The 16,812-nt window shown below is 37.1% G+C and overlaps 1 protein-coding gene and 1 long non-coding RNA gene across 3 annotated transcripts in view; both read right to left on the minus strand.

Annotated features, from left to right (window-relative positions):
• The window catches only part of LOC139978065 (gamma-adducin-like), a 37,870-nt gene extending 32,750 nt beyond the window's left edge, over nt 1-5,120 (minus strand). Inside the window, exons 1-6 of the mRNA XM_071988022.1 lie at nt 4,786-5,120; nt 3,923-4,040; nt 3,683-3,785; nt 2,177-2,382; nt 562-712; nt 105-252 (exon numbers count right to left, since the gene is read on the minus strand). The gene's annotated coding sequence lies outside the window, so the exon portion shown is untranslated. The remainder of the gene's footprint in view (nt 1-104; nt 253-561; nt 713-2,176; nt 2,383-3,682; nt 3,786-3,922; nt 4,041-4,785) is intronic.
• Nucleotides 5,121-11,210: 6,090 nt separating this feature from the next.
• LOC139978067 (uncharacterized) lies at nt 11,211-16,248 on the minus strand. 2 transcript variants are annotated; one of them, XR_011796899.1, is made up of 3 exons: nt 14,595-16,248; nt 11,836-11,993; nt 11,211-11,491 (listed from the first exon to the last, which is right to left on the minus strand). It is a non-coding gene; the product is annotated as an uncharacterized lncRNA (long non-coding RNA). The 2 variants fall into 2 exon arrangements; XR_011796900.1 differs by having other exon boundaries at nt 11,892-11,993; nt 14,595-15,452.
• Between the last annotated feature and the right edge of the window lie 564 nt (nt 16,249-16,812).

The following is a 16,812-nucleotide window of genomic DNA, read 5'->3' on the forward strand; positions in this document are numbered from 1 at the left end:
GAATAGGACTGCATAATGCAATTTTAGTCTAGTATGTTAATTATTTAATGATGTCTATTTTCCTCAAGATGAGCTTCATTCTCAAAAGTTATACCTGTACTTACATGTTATGCCTTTGTTTGCTAGCTGGGTCATCTACTTGGTTATTTTTCAGTGGAACAGGTGTCACTTAACTGTTTCTTCTCCTCTTTACTGCTTGCATGTGTTCCTCTCATTCCTAAATTTGTCCATCAACTTCATGCTCCAGTAATCCTGTTTCAAAAGGAATTCAAAAGAAATAAATAATATCGAATGCTCTATGTTCACATACTGGGTAATCACCAATCACAATAAATCCCATTCCAACCCCATAGCTTCACGCACACACACATCTAATCAAATACACACACATGCTGTTTGAAAGCCGTTATTTCCCATTCACAGTTGGTTTGGTCTACCAAACATACTCTGAAACTCTCTACAAAGACAACGATGCACAGAGCTGACCCTGGCAACCTTGGATAAGGAATTATATTTTACCCAGCCCAGACACAATAGCATGTACATATAAACATTACTTACTACAGGATAAGCGCCAGGTATGGATGCCTTTCCCAGGAACGGGTAGCCCCCGCTGCCTCTGAGTAGTGGGCAGTTCAAGTGCAGCTCGTAGATTGCTCTACAGCATGTCTCTTCCCAGTCCTGTGGTCAGTACACTACAACCAGCTTGTACCTACATGTAATGAAAGAAATTAATCAAAAATAATATGGCACAAAAGAGGGTTCTAATTAAGAAGACACTGCAACTGCATGGCCTCTCCAAAGACTTTCCAATTCAGGCAAACTATGATCATCAATATCACAACCCTCTAAGTATAATGCAAGAAGTAAGACTCCATTTGCTCCTGCAAGCCAATGCAGAGATGTAATAGTTGCGAATGTCACCATGGATACATTTGTTATTGGTTACCATCACAGTAACAAGTTGTGCTTAATGGGTGAAATGAAAAGAAGAAGGGATCACAAGGTACAAAGTCCAGGCAATGAGAGCTGTTCAGCAAAGATGCCCTATTTCGGAGATGAACAAAATGGTGGAAAGATTTGTGAATCCAAATTACCTACAGGTAAGAATCCACTAATGGTCAAGTGTCTCACAACTGATGCTGATGGCAAGGCATGTAAAAGGTTCAGTAGTACAATGGCTGTAACTACTCATTCTGAAAGTGAACTTAACCTGTTAGATCAAGTTCACCTACTCAAGTCACTCCGCAGAGCACTGACTATATTAAAGCAGTAATCTCCTCTGATATGTTCCTGCAAAAACTGTGACTAAGAAGCGCTTGACAATCTTATAAATACCTGGGAGAAACCATCACTGATAAATTGGAGTGGGATGAACATGTAAAACGTATTCTAGCAAAAACTAATCAGCGTATGTTCCTATTACAGAAGCTTAATTTATTCGGACTAGACCAACTCTTAGTTCTCTGTTCTATATTAAAATCCGCAATCAAGACCACCATTACATTCTGTTTAGCCGCGTGGGGTGAAAATACTACTGCTAGAGACATGACCAAGTTAAGTAGACTAGTTTCTAAAGCAAGGAAAGTTTGTCGGTCACATGACCTCAGTTCAGTAGATGATTTGCTTGTCAGAGTATCACAGAGTAATATGAAGTCAATCATGTCATCCCAACATCCTCTGGGGCATCGGGTAGATTACAGCAATCAAACAGGCAGACTAATTGTCATGAGATGCTGAACCGAGAGATACAGGCGTTCTTTCTTGCAAAGGGCTATTCTCAATCTTGCCAATGAATTATGTAGGAAATAGGCCAAATATATGTGTCAGAACAAGGACATAGTAGTCTTAATTTTTCGTTTTAGGAATCAGATTTTTATGTATTTTCAGTGTATTTATGATTGTTTTATTGTCTGTTTTACTGAGATGGACTGAATGCCAATTTTTATGGTCAATAAATTTCTTATATCTGAAATATCAAAAGCGCTTTATCAACATGTTTAGAATGTCTTGCAAAGTACTACAGTGGAAATCATTTATATTGCCAAAAGCATTCATTTGTATGCAAGAGGGGCAGGAAGTACACATTTCCATGTATGCCAAATGCTGCAAAGGGTTCTCTGCTAATATCCCACACTGACAGCAGGAAGCTAAACAAAATATCTGAGACACCCACCTGCAGCAAATGATTATGGTCCACTCGTTTTGAGACTTCCACTCAAAAGCAGATGTCATCAATAAGGCTTTCACTGTGACCAATCCAAAACATAGTACCACACTTTCGTGCATTGGTCAGTACAGGGACTACAGTTCCATACACATAACATATAATGGGAAGCTGCAGTATTAAAGGTGAGCTCAAATAGTCCATGTATCCAGACTCTGAAAAAGATGCAAAGAAAACAGCAATGTGATGAATTACGTAAGAGAGGCAGAGCATACAGATGGAGGAGAGCACAACTCAGAGAGAGAAAGTACAAGCTACATGGTAGAACTAAAAACATAAACCAGTTTAGTATCTATAAGAAAGATCAACTGATTCATGACCAGTTACTCTAGGATGAAAAACTACACTGATGATGAAGATGACAATATTTATCAGTGATGCCAGTAATTTGTAAACTGAGTCTATCCACACTCACTGTTATGAGTTAAGACAGTATCACTCAGTCAGGGAAGTAGGCAATCAAGCTGATGGCCACAAACTTGGCAAGTGCCATCAAACTTTCAAGGCTTTCTGCTGTGTTGCACTGAAAGATACTGTTGAGAGATGTGACACCTCTCTCCACACGTAGGCTGTTGTGGCATATGTAGGAGATGTCAAATGGTTTGGTCCTTAAGATTTCTTTACTTTGCACAATACTTTGAAGAGCATATATGTCAGAATGTGGACTCTGCTGCCTCTTCTCTTAGCTGCCAGGGTTAGCATTGTGAAAATAATGCCATATGCTGGTGCCCCTGGCTTACTGATGGTGTAGGCACCTGTCCACATTCTGCATCCCTCTGTGTAACTTGCTGGGGCTGATGTATGTTTTGCCAACTTTTCATTTATGTCATCAGCCCATGCCATCCAATCTTGGTCTGAAATTGCAAAGGTGTGAGCTTTCCAGTTACATATTTCTAAATGTATATAGGCCTAAGCTTATTCTGAATGCAGCTTGGGGCTCAGTTCAGCTGATTCTTACACCACATTGTGTAGTAATATATGCTTTTAAACTTCTGTCGCTTTTGCTCTGCTACACTGCACAGAAGTAGGCTACTCATCAGATCTACAACTTCCCTATCAAATAAGCTACATGTACTACTTAGTGAGTGTAAGTCTGTGATGGTATAAGCTCTGAGGTGATGGGTATTACTTTCACTTTTCCCCTTTGAGGTAGCTGAGAGGTTTTTCACACCTACCCATGCAATCATCCCATTCTTTATCATAAAGTTGAAATTTGATTTCTTCTTGAATATGAAACTTTTTCCTAATTTTAAGTTGCTTAAACTCTTCAAACTAAACAACTTGCTTCTGTTCTTTTATGGTGAGATCATAGATGTGAGGAGTTCATAAATACTGATTTAGTTTCAGAACCAATTCTACATGTTAATCTTCTTACAACTGTTTATTCAACATCTATGAGAAAAGGTTTCCTCATGTAAGTGAATGAGGTGTTAATGTTCCAAAAGTTTATACAACCTTTCTGTCCAGCACATTTTTGGCATTTATATGTAAAATTCCACCTGTTTTCTGCCATACTTCCTCTGTGGGAAATGGTGTAGTGCAACCCTGCATTTCTGTACTGTAAAGAAAGAAAAAATAGATAACTAACATCCTGGTTATCAGTACTGAAGGGCTCATTTATTAAAATTACAATTCATTATTCTTAATCGTAGTTAACCATAAACATAGATTGAAATAAAGATCTTGTCTCTTTACTGTTTTTATAACCAGAACTGCATGTGGATTCCTAACATAGTTAACGATCAGCTATCTGCAGTATTCTGTTCGTAAAGTGTTTGTGTAATGCGGCTGAGCAAGAGTCTTTCCAGTAAAGCTGTTGGAAAAGGGAAGACCACTAATGGAGTAAATGAAAACAATTAAATGATACCTTAAATAACTGTTGACCAGCTGATAAACATATTTATATTTTAAATGCAATTTCCCCAGATTAGTTATAGTAATATACCTAACATGTGTTCATCCGTGGGTGGGAAAGAAATTATTTACTCTGTCACTGTGAATTTCCCTCATGCAGTGGCATTGCTGGCACGACTCTTGCTCAATCGTGTTCGTGTTACATTTGCAAAGAAAAAGTTAAGCTTACCTTCTAAAAGGTTAAGTTAACCTTAAAAGTGCTAGTTCAAAAAGGTTAAGAAGGTTGGCTTCTGCAATTGCGTAGGCCTACAGCACACATACTTTATGCTTGACCTTATTAGTTTAGATTAGTTTAGTAAAGAAAAAGGATCAGGAGGGACACTCAAGTCCCCATCAAAGACCCTATAGGAGATGGAAGAAAACTGATGACACAAACGATCAGACCCGATTACAATGCTTAAAGTGCTTGTCCAATGCATTCTTAAACCCATTCACACTACAGTACTTGCAAGTACAATTTTCTCAGGCAAACCATTCCACTCATTCACGAACCTATTAGAAAAAAAATTATGCCGAATATTAATGCTACTTTGTGACTTGTGGAGTTTAAGACAATGACATCTGGTACAACCACTATCAGCAAACATGAAAAAGTCAGTGACTATCAAGATACTTAATAAAGATATCACTTTTATGAAACCTACGTTTGAGTTGAATCTTGGTCTTGGTCACTGCATAATCTAGATCTATGGGAAGACTGTCCATGAACTTGTGTTTGAGTTACTTTATTTCTCTGAAATTTAGTGACTCTAGCCCTGACTCGTTGCATAACTGGTAATAGTTCCTGAAAACTCAACATGAATTGAATATGAACCACTGAATCAAGAACTACTGGAGACTAATAATTCTTCACATCCTTGGCTAGATGAAGTAATGGTTTCTAATACAAACGGTATACTTTATCAATCCCGTTCTTGAACCATTGGCCAGAAAATTGTGTCCTTTCTGGAGAGAAGTATTGAAGGAGAACCGTACTGATGGTGTGCTATTTATAATAATCCCTCTGCCTAATACAAATACCAAAGTATTTAATTAAAAAATATAATTGCACATAATGCTCCTAAGGCGACATCTTTGCTCTAGGTAAATTTAACTCTTTTCACAACACTTAGGACGACATAGCATAAACTCACCACTTAGGGCGACAATGGTGATTTAGTGTAATTTCGTCACACTGGATGATTAAATACAATTAACTAGTTAATTAATTTCACATATACATGTCACCCTATGTGAAATTAACTCTTTCCACAACACTTAATAAATTAATAAATTGTGAAAGACATAACACCAGAGATCTACAGTCAATATGAAAAGATGCCTGTATACAGTATTTAGAACTGCTCAATGGGATCATTTCAACTCAAGCTGGATTCTAAACCTGAAAATTTCCAACATATGAATTCTGGCCATTAACTTACATCACTAATAGTTTCAGAATTTGACTACTGTTCATTTGTCAGTTTATTGAGTTATCGTAATGAAAGGCTCTTAGCATTACACTCATAAACACACATACTGCTACTTCACAAAAATGCATTGTGTTACATATTGAAACAATTTTACATAACACAAAACAGCATGGAATGAAAACAATATGACAAAAACAGGGAGTTTGCAGGAACTCACCAGGACTCACTAAAGCCTTCAAGATCTTTGCAATCTAGACACACCTCAAGAGGCCCCTGCATACTCAAGCATGACATACAGCCCTTGTTACTAGGATATATTGGAATTACTGGATATGAGTTTGCCCGACAGTGCCAAGTCTCATTGCAGGAAGTCCACTTCATCTCATTTGTTGTATGTAAGAAGAAGTACCTGGAAAGGAAAAAATAAGTTACTCATTACAACAATGTTGCATTTCTATTGCAATTTCCATTTGTTCCTTTACCCTCTGGATTATCAGGTATAAATGAAAACTTTCATTCAGCTTTTACTTAAAATTATCAGAATTACTATTAAGAGCAACAAACTTATAAATCAGATACAGACTATCATCTAAACCCAGCCTTACAAAATGTGCATCCTCATTGTATTGATGCAAGTTTATCAGTCAGATCTAACTGGTGCCATGATACCTCTTTTAAAAATGACTACTTCCCTGCAAACCTAAGCAAATTCCCAATCAGTTTCAATGTTAAAGGTAGTCTGTATATGCCCCAAATTATAGGATGCTATAATTGCTAGAAGTTTTTAACAAGTTACTTTCATGTAGGCCCTTAGTCCAAATTGTTCTCAGACATTCTTAATGAACACACAAGATGACTGAATGTCCCCGTGAGGTAAACTTCCTCAAAAGTTGTAATAAAAAAAGTTTATAGAATTTTGACCAAAGGTGACCAAATTTGAATATTTGGGCCAACATGGCATAAATTTAAATAAAACATTGAAAAGTTCACTTATTTTTTGGGGGGTTGCTTTGATGCTTTTCACAGAACGATCTATATCTCTTACTCATCTAAAAGTTTGCACTGGCTTTGGTTACAGGAAGTGCATGATGATGTGTAAACTGCACCAAGGAATTCTAATGTATCCCCCTGTGCAGTTGAATCAAACTCTGGAAGAATCTGTTTCAACCTTGCGAGACAGGAGGCCCATGAAGTTCAGGTTGAAATTGCTTGGAAGAGAGCTTTGATTACTTCCATTAATTCAGAGCTATGTCCATCATAGTGTTGAATGATGCTGCAAAGAAGCTATAAAAGAAGGAAAATTTAGATTTGTAGGAAATCTACATCTGACATGGGTGGCTCATCAATATAAGTGGAAAATTTTAGGGTTGCAGCCTTCATTTGTATCTATTTTTTATGATTGCTTGATGTTTCAAAGCACTTTCTTGGAAGTCTGTCACTAGCTTCTGTAGCTGAAAAGTTACTCTCATCAAGTAAAATGATAAACACATCATATCTTAATAACCATTTGTTGGAATATGCTACTGGGAGAAAGGAGTAGAGGTATCATGAACTTGACAAAGAGAGTGCCCATGTTGGAAATCTAGTATATTTGGGGGATAATAAAACTTAAAACCTTCATTGTTGAAGTGAGAATTATGATATTCTGCAATAAGTGCCAATCCTTGGGATGGGGTTGGAACATCACAAAATGCCCCTTGCAATTGTGCCCATTTAGGTTGGGATTTTCCCTTCTCCAGGCATAGGAGTTTGTCAAGGATATGGTCCTGGCACAGTAAAAGTCTTCCATTTTTCAACATTTCCAGGTGGGGAGGATCAAGTCACATGAAGTCTTGCACCTCCGTAGCTTGCAATCCCTGCCTTAATGAATTTATTTCTAAAGCTGCATGGGTTGTCTTAGGTTACTTACCTTTACAGTAACAGGATTGCTTTGTTCCTGAAATAAAAACATTTAACAATATTTAATGTGACTTTTCGAGCATGGCCAGTTATTTTCCACGATCAAGAAATTCACAATAACATGGATCTATATCCATAAAATAATGAAATGGAAAACTCAATTTGAAATAGAAAAACCAGTATTCTTTGCAAGAGTTGGATATATATGCAATAACTGTGGGGCTGTATTGACCTAGATCATGTTTCTCCCTGTAAGAAGGTAACATATATTGTGAAAGAGAAATATAGAACATAGGTTGGGGTGGGAAATTGTGCAGGGGGGCAGAGGTTTGTTTGGCCCCAAATATACCAAAAGTTCCAATACGGCCACATTTGGTCAACATTTTAAACTGTTGTCATTACCACCCTGGAGGAAATTTACCTCACTGAGACATTCAGTCATCTTGTGTGTTCATTTAGAATGTCTGAGACCAATCTGGAAATAAGAATCTCAAGGAATGTAATTTTTGAAATCTTCAGAAAAGTATGCTTTAATTTGTTGCCTATACAGACTACCTTTAATTCAAATTTCTTCTATTGGATATTTGAATCATATTCAAACTTGGGCTGTTAACCTCATCTGGTGTGTTTGTACTGATGATACTGGCTGCAAGTTCCTAAAATATGGAATAATTAAATTTATGGATTACATGCAACAGCTATATTCAACAACCTATCACAGCACAGGTCAGCAATTATTTGTGTTAGTACACTGTGGATATGTTCATATGTATATCGATTCCTTTTGTTAAAAAATTCTTTCTTGCAATAAAATAATTAAACGCTCCGAGACATTTATTGGTTATTGAATACAAATTTGCATTTTTTTCTTTGTTAATTAAGGAATATGTTAATACATAGAGGTCATACCAAATTCAAGATCAGATGAAATTTAATTCGGTCAATATCAGTCCCTATTCTGGAAATTTATGCCTCTATGAGGATTTCTGTGATGATAGAATCAATGTTGATGAAAGAATAAATGTGACTTCATGCAGTGTTTTACAACCTGTATAAAATTAATACTCCAACAACACATGCAAAGTGCAATGTGGTTCCCAGCTACACCACTCTTTGGGGAAATGGTAATTTGATGGCTGTTCTTGCTGCAAACTCAGTCTAGACAGTGTGTTAGATTATCAACTCAACCAACTTTGGCCAAGTTCCTGATATTGTCGGCTGCAAGCCAGGAATCTCATTGGGTTGCTGCCACCACCATGAAGATTTAAGCAGTATATCACTTCTCCTATAACAACAACATTGGAATGGTAAAGCAACATTACCGGAATGATGCTATATCGCAATTCCCTTTTGAATTAAGTAAAATGTTAAGGGACATTTTCTTAATATTTAGTTTGTTCAATATATGAAAAATCAACCAAGGTAAAATGCATTATGGTTTCCATGATGTAACATGAGTAATTTGTGTATGCGTTTGTTTGTGTGTGGGGGAAGGGGGTTTGCACACACTTAATAGTAATTAAGGCTCTACAAATATTAGAAAAAGCTGGAAATGATGATTGAGATGCAACAAACATGGGCGAAAGTGGAAAATATATGCCAAGAAAACGAGACGGACCATTCCTGCATGCTATGAGGTATCATTATGTTAAGTATCAACTCAAATGGAATAAAATTCTTCCGATTCTGTGTTTATAAGGAAATTTCAGCTGAACCTTATTTTATCACACATCTCATCAATATGCAGCAAAATAATAGCACTGAAAACATTGCATTGTGTACCCAACCTGCTCAGCACAATAAAATTTAGTCATACCACATATGGTTGGTGAACAATTGCAGATCAGGTTTTAATGTTAAGCCCTGCCCACTCATTTCGTCGCACGATATCTGCACCAAAAGCAATAACGACCCTCCTTAGCTCGTCATTGCTGCAAGGATCACCTCAAACCAACCTACCATTCTTCAGATTGGAGCTAACAGTTATTAATGTTAAGCTCTGCCCACTCATTTTGTTGCACAATATCTGCACCAAAAGCAATAACGACCCTCCTTAGCTCATCATTGCTGCAAGGATCACCTCAAACCAACCTACCATTCTTCAGATTGGAGCTAACAAGAGAACGTCAGCTAAAATCTATTTTGGTCCCGCCCGTTACAAACATTCAATCAGCAGAATAAACCAGAGATTAAAAATGTTGTAATGGTCAAGCAACATGTTGATACTAGTTTCATGTTAACCCTGCCCACTCATTACCATGCATGATATCTACACCAAAGAAAATAGTTACTATATGTGATTTTACCAAGTTGATCTGGCAAGAAGCTAATTAGAAGTTGAACATTTAATTGCTGAGTTTCAAACTGACATCACATAAAATTCTCCTCTTGAAACTAAGCAAATAAAATCAAATATTTGAAAACATTTGTCTGGAAACTGGAGTTTTCTAATTAACTTATTCTTCTCTCTTTTATTGTTGGCAATTATGTTTCATTTTTTAAAGCCATTGAGTCAAAATTGATTTATTGTGTGAAGACAGCTACAGCCCTTACCCTCACATAAGCCAGCACAGAACTCATCAAGTTACTGATTATTGTTAAGAAAATTATGGAGGAATCATGCCAATCAAACCCCTCTCCCGACCCCCCCTCTCCCAAATAAAAAGACTGTAAAGGAATCTTACTTGTGCGAAATTCTTTAAGTAAAATGGATTGAATTTCTTCTTCAAAGGAAGGCCTGTGGAAATGTTAATATGTGTGTACAGCCCTTTCTCATTCACAGCCTTGACTTCATACGGCCCAAGCCAAGAGTTTTCCAGCTTCCCTCCTCTTCGGGCATCCTTTCTAGCATTCCGGACGAGAACACTTATAGAACCAACTTTGAAGCTCTGAATAAAACAAAATCCAGCATATATACGTAAACATCATAATACAATGTATATGTTGCCATTCATTTAACTACAGTGCAGTTTTCAATGCACAACATAGCATTATGTAATTACCTGTTTTGATTGCTGCCTTTAATCAAAATTCTTTTTTTGCCGTTCTTGGGCTTTGCCAATATTTTCTTTTACAAAACCTTTGATTATGTCCTGCGACTGTGACATGAGTTGAAAAACCCTCTCCCGCTGTGCATCGCTGCAGCAGGAGATTCTGGTTGGACAATGGAGTCTTCAATGTCGACTGGTAACAATGGCTCTCTGGATATATGAAGATAATTAACAATCAATTATTCACAACACTTTGTTGACTGAAGAATAAATAAATTTTTATATATTTTATTTTCACTATTAAGACCCTGGAACCATAAATCTGAGTCACATCACATACTCAAACCAGCAGAAATATAAAACAAAAGTATATTCTGTGCTGTTATAGGTCCAAATTGCATACCAGCCCAAAATATGATATATAACTGAAAAACAAAACCAATATCAGTGGCATTAATTGCATGTATCTAAATTAATTGGCATGCTTTTATAGTTTAATGAATGTTCATCTTTTGTACTTGCTGTACTTACTAAGGTTTTGTAACTTAAATAGGGTTATTGGTGGTCCTCTATTTAGCAGTTTTTCCCAGGACCTGGGATGTGTCAAATGAGATTTTATCCTATAGAGGATCAGTGTACTGTAGCTATGCAGGATTTTTCCAAACTCTCTTGTCATTGATTGCTTTTCTCCGTATATGACCTTTACAAATGTAAACCTCTATTCAGCAATGGTAGGTTTGAATTATTACAAACCTTCCAAACCACAACGAAAGGAGAAAGACCTGTAGAACCATGTTTTGCTGTACGGTACCCCATGAGAATGGGAGACAGTGTTTCATCCCAGTCATCTTGGTTTTGATTGACAACTTTGATGAGTGACATTTGCATTTTGCAGAGTTTGGTTGAATCTTTCATCCAGCCCATTGGTCTGTGGGTGGTAGCTGAAGGATACTCTGTGGCCCACCCCTGTCATGTCAAACAGGGACTTGTTCAGAGCATTAACAAATTCTCCTCTCTGGTCTGAGATGACAATTTTCATGCACCCAAATCTAAATAAATGAAAAATTAAACAAGTTGTTAAAGAACTGGTTATGAGTAATGCAGTAAACCATTGGCATCTTCAGAGTGGCCGTGTGGTTTAATCAGGAGATTCTTTTAGCACTTCTTTCAAAACAAGTAAGTTAAGCACTGACATAACACCTGGTCTTGGATGCACTGACCGTTATCCCAATAACATTTTATTAACATTAACTTATAAAATAACTTCAAGAAATTCCTGTAACCATTTGGCCACTTTCTGGGTCACAGGTAAAACTGAGAACAAATGCAGGTCTGCATAACTAACTTCAAAAATATGTTATGTAAAGTAAAAGCAAAGTAGATGGATATATACCTGGCCATGGTTTCAAACAGAAAGTTTGCAACGGTTTATGCTGTTTTGCCTCTTACAGCAACAGCCTCTGGCCATTTTGAAAAATAGTCACATAGGGTTATGATGTACTTATTTCCATTGATGGTCTCTGCAAGGGGTCCAATCATATCCACACCCACCTAAAAAAAAAGGAAAATAGCATTCAGAACCATACACAATCATACCAACTGATGTTCAAGTGATTTATGTCTGAGTTTTGTAGACAATATACTGCTATTAAGGATTTCCAATCATGCTTATATATACTTATTGAAAGTTAACAAAAGATTACTCGATGACTGAATGTGCTAAAAGCAGGTATTCTTACACTGCTAATAAGGTGCGTACAATCAACAATTCTTGTACAGAACAGAATGCTGTATCAAAGTTTGCAAATACTTTTGATACTGGACAGTGAAGCTTTTTTAATTTCAATGATTTAAATTGCATGATTTTGGCTTTTCTTGATTTAAAAGTATTACTGCTCACACTTTGCAGCACAAAGCTCGGTGGCTGTTTATTGCTCCTGTTAGTCTAAACTCTTTGATCTTTTCCGTATCGATCTTCTTAGATTTAATGTTGAATTTTCAGGGCACAGTCCTGACGAACGATATTTTCCAATGATACTGTACTCTTCATCGGTATCCAGCTCAGGAGAAGTCATCTTGTAATATCAGATCGGGCTAAGTAAGCTAATGGTCTCAACTCCTAATGTTTAACCGAAGGCCAGAACAGTGCGTGCAAATATTCAACTACTAAGAATTTTGTGTGCATGTGCGTTACACATTGAAATGTATTGCTTAGTATAATAACAAGCATGGCTTGTGTTTAATAAATTTATGTCTTGTTGATCACTTTTCTTTGTTTCGAACTTGGAACCTATTCAGAGTTTATATATCTTTTTTAGTAAGGTTATGAATTAATAACATGTTTGTCTACTCATTATTATTGCCTTTAAATGAACAACATATGTTTGATTAATGGTGGAGTGGCACCACCATTAAGAAAAGAACAACTTTTAGAAAATTTATAGATTGTCACACTTTTCTACCATCTTGAATATAATTTCCAGAATAGTTTTAAGGTCTGGTCAATTCTAATTCATGAATTGCAGATATTAATTATATTTTTTTCACTTAGAATAGAAGTTCTGTACTGTAATTTGAAAATTTGCTACCTTTGGCAACCGTGAAACGTGAACAGACCTAATTTCGAGGACGCTGATGTCAAACTCAAAGGTATAACAAACTTTCGTAAAATTTTGAAGACTTGCAGTGAGAGTTGTACAGTACAATAAACCGCGAGAGTTGGCAGGCCTGCAAAACCCTAGCAATATAGTCTTCGACTTAAACCATATTTGCTGATGTACTGAGTCTAGTCTAAGTCTTAACCCTATCGTTTTAAACTTCAGCCAGTGGCAGTAGGCCAAATTGTATAGGCCTTATGGAGTTTTTGGCTGAAACTGTAACTGTGTAAGGCCTAGCTAATTTAGAACTAGCCTTATGGCTGATAAGTCTGTTAACAAATCTTCAATCAAAGCGTTGTTGCATAGCATGCTAGGTGCTTACCCTAGGAGTATCTTAGGCTAAGCCATTATTACCATCTTCCATATACTTATTGCAATACCAACTGACTCTACCTGTTGTTGGCCAAAAAAGGGGATATTGAATATCTACCCCATTTGGTAATGCTAGGCAGACTTAATGCTCCTCTGCACAAATTCATGATTAAACACACACAGTATTATTTCAGTGGTCAAGCCAAACATGTCTTCAAGCACAGGAAAGTAGTGCTGGCCATTAGATTTAGAGCACTTATGTTTACAATCATACATGTTGACTGGTGAATTAATTAGGTGCGCTCAAGGATGAATCCTAGTGGCAGTATTTGGGGTAGTTTATCAAGTAACAAATTCTTAATGCTCAAGTGAATTTGAGAAGGACTGTTTATCTATAGACAGTCTCGGCCTTCATGCATAGCATTAGACCTAGTAATATGTATGGCCGTGGCTATTCTTACGACTAGTCGTAACAATTATTCATAAACTATTCTTACGACAAAGGCAAATTCAAGCGCAGTAAAGTAAATAAAGCAACTGCGCATGTAGTAGGGGTAAAGTAACCCTAACCCTAAACATATAACCCTAAACCTCAATCCTAACGCTTACTCTAACCCTAACCTGAAATTATTGTTACTCCTCGTCGTAAAAATAGTACTTCTGGTCGTGAAAATAGCAACTGCGCATGCGTAGTCGGAAATTATTCTTACGACTAGTCGTAAGAATAGCCACTTTGAATATGTATTGCTATGCCCATAGTAGTACTAGTAGTAGGCTACTTCTTATGGCCATATTCAACTTCAATTCCTATGATTGAGATACACAGCTAATTGTCTGCATATAGGTCCATTAGGCCTAACTCAGCCCAGCTACAGTCAGACTTTAGAATCTTGGTTACATTGGTTGCACTGGTATAACTACTGTAGGTCTAGGCTAGGCTAGGCTTGTTATAACTCAGTCGTATAACTCAGTCGTAGGCCTAGACATAGGAAGCCATAGGCCTATGCTTGTTTGCTTTGATCTCAAATAAGTAGTAAGCCAAGCCTAAAATGGAACTTAACAGGAAATCCTGGACTTTATGACCAAAACATGCCGATCTACTCTTACTGCCGTAATACTAGTTGTTGAAGCCTAGCCTAGTACCGATTAGTAGTAGTGCCTGTGGCCCTATGCCTATCCCCACCTCAAACAGCTTGGTAGGCCTCTAGACCGTCATGCAGTTGAAATTTTGTCTCCTAAATCTTTCGTCTTTGTAGAAACGAACTCCATCTCCATTTCGGTAGCTACATCAGGCCGCACAGCAAGGCAAGATGTTTTCTTTAAAACAATACAAAACCATTGTTAGCCTACGCACGTTTTATACAAAATATGTGTTTGTAAAATTGTATGGCAGTGTCGTCTGCACATTTCAATAAAGTTTTTTGATTTAGGGTGGCATACTCCTATTAGATGATGGTGGATGCTCACAAGAAATACGACGGCGTCTCGCCATGGCTAGATCATCTGCTATAAACCTCACCGACATCTGGAAAGACAGAGGGATCTCAAGGAACACCAAGATCCATATAATGAATGCTTTGGTCTTTCCAATCGCTACATATGGGTCTGAGACGTGGGCTCTTGGAGCAGTAGACAGAAAGAAAATCCATGCTTTTGAAATGTGGTGTTGGAGGAGGATGCTGAGGATATCATGGAAGGAACGTAAGTCAAATGATTTTGTCAAGAACCAAATTGGAGCAAAGGCTACCTTATGTCAGAAGATAGATAAGAACAAGCTGCAGTATTTTGGACACATTTCTAGGAGAGAAGGTGACAACTTGGAGAAGATCATTACCCAAGGTCATGTTGAGGGTCAACGAAAACGTGGTAGGCCAAAAGTTCGATGGGCTGACGGGATAAAAGAGATCACCGGCATGAACATCTGCGCAGCTCACCGATATGCCCAGGATAGAAGTGGTTGGAACGTCATCATCAATAGGGTCACAAAGGGTCAGTCATGACTCATAGGACGACGACGACGACTCCTATTAGAGTCGATATCGATCCGCCCGATTGTTATTCTATCTCGGGAAATGTTCCAAAAAGCATCAGGAGAACATCTTTTTTGACCCGTTATCAATCTTGATTTTTTTTTTTTTTTTTTTTTTTTTTTTGTGGCTTGCATGTTGAAGAGCATGAATGACTAGAATGTCTTTACATATGTTATGTTTCTTGCTTGTCATCTTAATTGTTTATTTTAAAAACGTATGAAAACAGAAATTAAGTAATAAGATCCTTCAAGAAGCTTTTAAGTGCATGGATGGGAGCTAGGGGGCTGGGGAGTTTTGTAGTTGAGCCAAAATTGGTTCAATTTAAAGGCATTGGAGAGTCGCCCAAAACCACGTTCGGCGAGCTGAAAAAGTTAACTTTCCGTGGCTTGCAAGTGACGATTTGTTCGTGTCGCTACAAAGTGCAGACAGTACAGTACGGTAATGAAACGTGATACCTTGTTATATTTTAGCTGGACCTAAGATGTCCATCGCTGTATTGTCTGTACACTGTGTTGTAGGTATTGACCGCAGCTGTATGCACTGACTGTAAACTAGTGTCTAATTACCGATGGTAGCAAGCTGTGTGTGTGTATTTTCTGGGATCGACGGTGGTGTCCAACACTTTTGTTACATCTCATTCGAAACTAGGTTAGATTACCGGCATTATACGTTTCTTTTTGCGCGAGTGTTCGCACCCTATAAGTCCCCTTTATGCCAAGAGAGGAGATGCTTATCCAACCAATTTAACATAACCCTCTCTTACGCGAAGAGAACGATGAAACTCTTTTTAACAGTATTTTTATTGATGAGGATATTAGATAGACAGAGATTTATTTCATCCATAAGATATGGACATTTTTCCTCTCTCACTAATGTTTATATATATATATATATATATATATTCATTCATTCATTTATTTGTTTTTTTTTTCACATAAATATTACAATGTGAATGGAAGTCTTCTGAAAAGCCTATGCTGGCTTAACAAAACAGAAGACTCCCATGAAGAAAAGATAGAAAATAGTGAAAATAATGTTAATAACAATACGTATATGCTTAAATATGTGAATATGCTGCTATGCGACTATGCAGCTAAATCATAATTAATAAGACATGATAATTTCTTTAGTAAGACATTTACTAAATGTGGAGTTTGTTTTCTTAGTTTTTAAAGTTATTGACAGAGAATTCCAAATTTTGGTTGCACGGTTTCTGAGGCTTAACATACCAGTGCGTGTTTTATATGATTTATAATGTGCGTTGTTAGCCGTTCTGGTATTATGATTATGGAAATCTGTGTTGCTATTTATAAAATTTCGAAAACTGATTGGCAATGATCCATTCCAAGCCTTGTATGTAAATGTTGCAAT

Source organism: Apostichopus japonicus, chromosome 12, assembly GCF_037975245.1.
Source record: "Apostichopus japonicus isolate 1M-3 chromosome 12, ASM3797524v1, whole genome shotgun sequence".
NCBI classification, from domain to species: domain Eukaryota; kingdom Metazoa; phylum Echinodermata; class Holothuroidea; order Aspidochirotida; family Stichopodidae; genus Apostichopus; species Apostichopus japonicus.